Consider the following 7,834-nt stretch of genomic DNA (forward strand, 5'->3'; position numbering starts at 1 on the left):
TTCACAAATTTAAAGGAGATTTTTGATAAATGTGGCAGTTTGATATCCTGGGAGCTTCTCTCATGATAATCTTTCTGCGCTCTTTTGGCTCTCTTGGGTTTTTGCTACATTCTCCTTCATTTTGGAGATGATCTGACTTTTCTCTCTTTCTTTTTTCTCTCTTGCTCTCTTTTGGGAAGGGTACGTTACAAACTCCTTCAACTTGGAGATGTTTCGATCCTTCTTTGACGATATTGGCTCATGGGTTAGAGATCTTTGGATGATAGCGGAAATTAAATATCTTTTGGGGATTGTCGGGAGGTTCATCGCATCTGCCTTCATCTCGACAGTGCTTTGGACTTTCCTTGGAAGGATCCGTCGCAAACTCTGTCATCTTGGAGATGTTTCAAATCTTCTTTGGCCCTGGGGTCTACTCGCTTAATTCGCCTTCATCTTGACGACAAGTGAGAGATCCTTTTTGCGGATATTTAATTGCAGCTTAGGTGATTTTGAGGAGACAGGGCTTGGATGAATTCTCTCTTTTCTCGTACTCAGGATATTTCCACTGCCTCATTTTCACAAGAATGGTCTTTAGAGATGTGCCATTGACTGCGATCAATATCAATCATCTATGGCTTTGCAAAAACATTGAATCTTCTTTTCTGATCATATCGAGGATTTATCCTTCATCCTTTTGGTTGGCCAATAGAAAGAATTTAGATTTTTGAATCCTTCTTCTCAAAAGCTTTGCCTTTTTGGAAGTAATACTGAAGGTAAACTGAGGTAAAAATTTGTGCAATAAAGTTCTGAAATCAACAAATAATTTGATTGACAAATTGACAAAGTTTTCTTGAAATCCTAGGTGAAAAAGAGCATTTGAAGTCCGGTTTAATGCATCCGTGACAAAAATTATCCTCTCCTTTCCCCAAAGGAGGTGACTATCAGTTCACTGGGAACAATATCAGTTCAATTGAGAACGACCATCGCTGGGAATAATATCAGTTCAATGAAGAACGACCATCGGTTTATTTGGAACACTATCAGTTCAATGAAGAACGACTATCAGTTCACTTGGAACACTATCAGTTCAATGAAGAACGACTATCAGTTCGCTTGGAACACTATCAGTTCGGTGAAGAACGACTATCAGTTCGCTTGGAACAGTATCAGTTCGGTAAAGAACGACTATCAGTTCGCTTGGAACACTATCAGTTCGATGAAGAACGACTATCAGTTCGCTTGGAACACTATCAGTTCGATGAAGAACGACTATCAGTTCGCTTGGAACACTATCAGTTCGATGAAGAACGACTATCAGTTCGTTGGGAACACTATCAGTTCGGTAAAGAACGACTATCAGTTCACTTGGGAACACTATCAGTTCAATGAAGAACGACTATCAGTTCGCTTGGGAACACTATCAGTTCAATGAAGAACGACTATCAGTTCACTTGGAACACTATCAGTTCGATGAAGAACGACTATCAGTTCACTGGGAACAATAACAGTTCGATTAAGAACGACTATCAGTTCGCTTGGAACACTATCAGTTCAATGAAGAACGACTATCAGTTCGCTTGGAACACTATCAGTTCAATGAAGAACGACTATCAGTTCGCTTGGAACACTATCAGTTCAATGAAGAACGACTATCAGTTCGCTTAGAACACTATCAGCTCGATGAAGAACGACTATCAGTTCGCTTGGAACACTATCAGTTCAATGAAGAACGACTATCAGTTCGCTTGGAACACTATGAGTTCGATGAAGAACGACTATCAGTTCGCTTGGAACACTATCAGTTCAATGAAGAACGAGGATCATTATAGAGAGTTGGATTGCTTCTATGAACGGTTTCAGGATTATCCCCTTATCCTGAACGGGGAATGGAAATTGTATGACCTGGCGGTCGAAATTGAGAATTTTGGTAATTTGAAAATTGAAAATTGGATGACCCGGAGGTCGAAATTGAAGAATTATGGAAAATGATTCAGGTTTATCCCTTAACCTGAAGGGGAAAACTCAGGTTTATCCCTTAACCTGAAGGGGGATGTTGATGTAAATTTAATGCAAATGAATATGATTGAATGCAAATTGATGCAAATGAATGCAGAATTAATGCAAATGAGTGCATATATATGCAAAATGAGAGATTGGTTTATCCTGCCTGCATACAGGATGTTTTAAGGTAAAGAGAAATTTTCAAAAAAAATGCCCCCATTGTGACTAGGGAGGAAAATTTTGAATAAAAGAAGGATAATTGATGAATAAGGCGACAAGCTTCTTGACTAATAAACGTCCTCAAGATTATTCCTCACAAGAGATACATTGTGAAAAGGAAGAAGAAGCAAATAAGATGGCGCCAAGCTATTGAAAAATTCGATGACTTTATTGATGCTTTAAAATCAAGGAAAGAGAATGGGATTACATTATTCTTTTTGAAAAAGCAAGATGAGAAATGGGAAAGTGCCGACATTGTCAACTTCTGGAATGATTGTAGAAAAAGCTTAGTCAGGATGACTAGTCCTCCTTTTCATCTTCAACGAGAAGCTTCTTGTCAATGCAGTCTTGAACAATGTTCTTAAGGACGAAGCAGTTTTCTGTATCATGCCCTACTGCTCGATGAAATTTGCAAAACTGTTCTTTGAATCTGCCCATAATTGCTGGAGGATCACTGGCTTTAGGCAACCGAACAAGGTCTTTCTCAAGCATATACTCGAGGATACTCTCGAGTGTCTGATCCAGAGGGGTGAATTCTCGATCAGTTCTCCAGTCCTTGCGCTTTGATCTTTCCTGATCTTTCTTTTGATGCTGAGGGCGGGATTGGAGAGGTTTATCACTGTTGATGTCCTTCCCTTTTTGCCTTTTGATTCTCTCCAAACTGTTGCCATGATCATTCTTGTTGCCTTTGCTATTATTGAAAGATTTGGCCGCAAAAGTGAAGTGAGCCTTCTTTTTGGCATCTTGACTGTTTCTTGCAATGGTAAGGCCTTCATAGACTCCATTCTTTACTCCCATTTCGAGCCATTCAGCTCGTTCAATGAGTTCAACGAAAGACTTGGAGGGTGAGGTAGAGATTAATCCTCTCAGAGGTTGCGAAAAATTGTTGAGGATTAAGGATAAAGCATGCCTTTCTGATATAGGATCCCTCATTTTGTTGCAGGTCTCTCTCCATCTGCGAATGAAGTCCCTTGCCTTTTCATTTTCATTCTGCCTTAGATTGCAGAGATGGCTCAATGTTGGGAGCGCTTCAGTATTGAACAGAAATCGCTCAATGAATAGGTTGACCACCTTATCGAATTCTCGCAGCTCAATTGGATTGATATGCTCGGAGTACCACTTGGCGGCAGTGCCTTCTAAGCTACGAGGAAAACAGAGAAATAGGGCTCTATTGTCTCTCTTGAATTTGGAGCATTCGGCGAAGAACATGGCGAGGTGGGCTTTGGGATCACCAGAACCATCGAACTTGATGAACTTGCGAGGCAGATTTTCCATATCTTCGTCTCCTTCTAGGACATCATAAAAATCTTCGCTAGTGAAGACTTTCTTGCCCTTGTTACGAGCTTGCAGGTCTTTAACAACTTTGGCCATTTCTTTGAACTGTGACTGCAGGGGTTCTTCTGTGACTTGATTCTTTGATTTGCGACTCCTCCTTTGTTCTCGGCCCTGTTTCTGAAATGTCGGAGGCACCTCATATTCTTCATCGGTGTCTTCCTCTGATTCTGATTCATCTGAAATTTCCTCTGGCAGAATTTGCTTCTTGGAATTCTTCTTATCCTTGTGCCCATGGAACTTCTCTCTGAATGGGTTCTTCTCTGCACTGGTCCCAGCCTGTTCACTCATCATTTTGGTCATCATTTTCTGGAACATGGCATACATCTGTGGGTCTATGCCATCCTCCCCTTGCTGCTGCTCTTGACTCCTCTCGGATCGCGGGGAGTCCATCTCTTCTTCTGAGGCTGAGGAGTATTGTGGTGATGTGGTTCTTTTTCCTGACCTTGTTCGAACCATCAAATGTTGTGGATGATCTCTGCAGGATGAAGTCTTGATTAGACTCTGAGGAAATTTTGGATTGGGAAAAAAAATGATATGGTAGACAATTGGAAGAATATCCCATTACTAGGGATGGAGTCGCCGCTGAAATCACGACAATTGTGTTGTCATTCTTTGTAAGAGAAATAACAACGGAAAATGTGCCTTGTTACCTAGGCGAGGTCGTCAACCACGAGGAAAACACCCTTTTGAAGGAAAAAGATATCTCTTGGAAAAACAATCCGCAAACGGATTTAGAATAAGGAGAAGGCAAGTGGGTAAAAAATTTCCACCGCAATAATCAAGGTATGCACGAGGAAAATAAGATGAAGAATTTTGCAAATAGACAAAATGATTGAAAATTCAATAAGAGAAAACATATGATTTTGGAAAATTGCAGGCAGGAAAAAAAATGCAGCTGGAAATTCGAGATCCAGTAGAACGGAAGAATGAAAAATCACCTGGAGTTTTGAAGGAAATTGGATATTTGGGAAAATCATCCAGGGTTTGAGAAAATAAAGGAAAAAGATGAGAAATATGGATATTTGAAAATATTTTGGGAAAATGTAAGGAAATAGAGGTAACATACAAACAATCACATCTTGCACAAACATTCATGCACATACAGCACTTCCTAAAAGGCTGACTCTAGATGCATTATTTTGATAACAGTTGTTAGACCCTAATCCTAACTTTAAGTTCAGATCATCTTTGTCCAATCCAGTTATGCCGATATACCTGAACTGAAATCCGAGGTACGTGGCATATAATCTCAACTCCGGTTCTAAGGTAAGGTTTTCCAACATCCTTGAGCGCCTACCGATATACTTCGGACTGTGGCCTGCGGTACGTGGTAGGGGGGTGTTAACCCAAATAAGTGGTCCAGTTGTGAGGCTCTGTCCCGAACTAGGGTTCTGGAAGAGAGCCCAGCAACGTGAAGACCGGGTAATGATAGGTAATTGGGATTTAAAAAAATGATCACATGCAAGAAATAGAGGGCTCTAAATCCTAGAGAGATAGACTTTTGAAAATCTTTGAAGAAGCATACATTGTTTGCATTCAGATCCTAAATTGAGGAGAGTTGTATTTAGACCAAAGTCTATGTGAGCATAAAAATTTCTCCTCAATATAGTCCTACCAAACCATGCCTAAGCTATATGCAGTCAATGTCAGCTATGTCAGAATCTAGGCTCCTAGGTTCGCATGATATCAAAAGTAAAAGAGCTGACATTTTGTGAACACAGTTTTGATAATTTAACTAAGTCAAGCACAATTTAGGTCAGACAAGGACAGGTCCCATCACGGTCGCCAAACCTGTTATCGTCGCAAAATTTTCCCCGTCTTCCCTTCCTTGCGAAAGAGAGAGGGAAATGCTTTCGCGATTCAAACTTGACCGGATTTTGGAAATTGTTTTGAAATATACTCGCCTCCGTTTTGAAAATTGCGGGAAAATCCATGGGATGGGGCTCGACCTGTCGGTACGAGGTTCGACCGTTCCTGCCGCCTTTAACAGGGGTAATCGAACCAAGGACCAAAATTATGCTTGACTAAGCGAAATTATCGAAATTGTATTCTATCCTAAATGCACAGAGAATTCAGGCATGTGCTATGAGATTTTTGAAAATTATAAAATTGGAAAATATGATGTATGCTTGGAAAACATCTGAAGTTGAAAAGTATTTCTCAGGAAAAGATGGAAATCAATTTCAAAGAAAACTCAGACGAAGAAGATTTAAAATCTCGAGAAAATTTATAAAGACTTGGAAAATCTTGAAGAAACGAGAATCTCGGGAAAATCTCGAAAAAGTTTATAAATATTTAGAAAACCATGAAGAAATGAGAATCTCGGGAAAATCTCGAGAAAATTTATAAAGATTTGGAAAACCATGAAGAAATGAGAATCTTAGGAAAATCTCGAGAAAATTTATAAAGATTTGGAAAACCATGAAGAAATGAGAATCTTAGGAAAATCTCGAGAAAGTTTATAAAGATTTGGAAAACCATGAAGAAATGAGAATCTTAGGAAAATCTCGAGAAAGTTTATAAAGATTTGGAAAATCATGGAGAAATGAGAATCTTAGGAAAATCTCGAGAAAGTTTATAAAGATTTGGAAAACCATGAAGAAATGAGAATCTTAGGAAAATCTCGAGAAAGTTTATAAAGATTTGGAAAATCATGGAGAAATGAGAATCTCAGGAAAATGGGAAGAATTCTTGAGAAAAGATGAACATTTGAAAAGGAAAATACTTGTCGGGAAAACTCGGACTTTGAGAATTTTCTTAGGAAAATGATGGAAAATTTATAGGAAAACTCATTGGAGAAAGAAATTCAAAACTTAGGAAGTTGAAATCCTGAGAATCTTGTCTTTTGAAATATCTGAAAATCAACTTTGATTCTTGAGAAAGATGAGAAATTCCTTTGAAAAGAATCTTAAGGAAATAACTTTTTAAGGAAAATCACAGGAAAACATTTGATTTGGGAAATCCAACTCCGAATATCATCATAGTTTCTTGAGAAAATCGATTCCATGAAGTGAAAATCTTTTGAGAAAATCATGAGAAAAACGAATGATGCAGATGATTTGAATGAATGAATGCACTTTAAAAAGATTTCTGAAAAATTGGTTAGAAAAATGTGGATTAAGCCAAAGTAAATCCTTCATATATTCTGACTGTGGCCATGAATATATTCAGGGTTTATTCGAGTTAATTCACAATATGTTGAAAACATTGGAAATATGAGGTGCATTTTCAAGATAGCCTAAGAGTGTAGGCTCAATGTGACTGGTAGAGAGATGATGGATCTGGGTCTCGTCCATATTCCGACTAGGGCCGTAAATATGGACTCCACCGAGTTCATCAACTCTCTAAGAGTTGGTGCACGTGCCATTCGTGTTCATCCACGGTGAATTTTGAAAATTTGAGATATATGCATCATAGAATCAGGATATTACTGAAATCAAACTATATGAGATGCAACCTAATCTAAGCAGTAAAAGTAAATATTATTCCAAAGTTTACATTTTGATTGTTACATCATTGACGAAATAAAAAAAAAATATAACTAAATATTTGATAGCTCCAAAGCAACCATATCTTCCAGATTTTTCTTGTAGATATCGAGTTCCTCCCTAAGTATTCACTAAGATAATGTCTACTCTTGTGCGATCCTGCATAAATCAAAAGAACACGAGCAGTACACGAAATAGAAATAGAACTTATATTAAACTAGCTGAATGCTAAAAACACTGAAAAATAATGAGAAATCTAATGACAATTTTAACCGAAGTTAATTTCTAATTAAATCTGAGACTAACTAATTAACAACGCTAATTATCAAACAATTTATTTAACTAACAACTAATTGAAATTCGATTAACTAGTATCTAATAATAAAGTAAACTAATTATGAAAACCAAACATGAGATTAGGCATTTGGAAAATTGAAAGAAAGGAAAATATAAAAGATGTAATGAAAATCAAGAATTTCAAAGTGTAAAAAAATAAAACAAATAGGAAATGAATGATTTAAAAAAAAACAGCAAGTTAACGGATACTAAAAAAAAAAAAACCGAAAGGCAAGAAAGATAATGCAATGAAAAACAGAGATTTAAAAACAGAAAATTGACGATTTCAAAACCGGAAAACAGAACAAATAATGCATAAAACAGAAAACTGAAAATACATGAAATAAAACCAGAAATTTAGCCAATGAAAAACAAATAGTCAAGTATTGAAAACAGGAAGGAAAAACATGTAAAACTGAAAAATTATGACGAATTGCAAAGACAGGAAAATACAGAAAAACAAACAAACCTGAAAT

This window comes from Nuphar pumila, chromosome 7 (genome assembly GCF_984573655.1).
Source record: "Nuphar pumila chromosome 7, dmNupPumi1.hap1.1, whole genome shotgun sequence".
Lineage (NCBI taxonomy): Eukaryota > Viridiplantae > Streptophyta > Magnoliopsida > Nymphaeales > Nymphaeaceae > Nuphar > Nuphar pumila.